The 714-nt window shown below is 15.5% G+C and overlaps 1 protein-coding gene across 6 annotated transcripts in view; it reads left to right on the top strand.

Annotated features, from left to right (window-relative positions):
• Window positions 1–714, top strand: part of LOC102677557 (retinal guanylyl cyclase 2) — a 38,915-nt gene that overhangs the window by 28,496 nt on the left and 9,705 nt on the right. The gene's annotated exons all lie outside the window — the stretch shown is intronic.

The raw sequence follows: 714 nt of genomic DNA, 5'->3' as shown, positions 1-714 counted from the left end.
ACTTATATATATATATATATATATAAATTTTTTAAAAATTAATTTTTTTATATATCATCCAATTACAATTAAACAATTAATATTTTAAAAAATATATTTTTAATTCTCAATTTTGAAAACTGATTTCATTTCTTTAAAATGGATGTCAATCGATAAAAAATACATGTCGAATATTTTTTCGAAAAAAAAAAAAAAATTTTCATAGGAATGAAATTCATCAATTCATCAAAATTGATGTGTGTTCAATATATTTATTATTATAAATATGAGACTGATATTGCTATCATTATAATAATTTCTGTAAAATATTTAAATATCGATTATAGTTAAAATATTTCAAATCTATTAATTCATGAATAAATAATATAAAAAATATTTTTTTGATCACTCGTTACACATATTAATTGTTGTTGCCGTGATGTTATATTAATAAAAAATAACTAATAGTTGCATACTATATATGCATTGTCATGCATATATATATACATATATATAGGAAATTCTATGTAATAATAGCATTATTTTTTATAAATATTTTTATAAAATATGATTGAATGACAATTATGTAAAGAAAAGATTATTAAAAATATTGATTTCTATAATAAATTTAAAAATAATTAAAATTAAAAATGAAATTTATTGCTAAAGAATTACCTTATTTTCTTTTAATCAATTTGTAATTTTTTGTCTTGTATCAGAAGTTATATATAAAAT

Source organism: Apis dorsata, unplaced genomic scaffold (assembly GCF_000469605.1).
Source record: "Apis dorsata unplaced genomic scaffold, Apis dorsata 1.3 scaffold_94, whole genome shotgun sequence".
In the NCBI taxonomy this organism is placed as follows: domain Eukaryota; kingdom Metazoa; phylum Arthropoda; class Insecta; order Hymenoptera; family Apidae; genus Apis; species Apis dorsata.
Note: the sequence above shows the minus strand (reverse complement) of the source record. Positions and strands in the feature narration are given on the sequence as shown.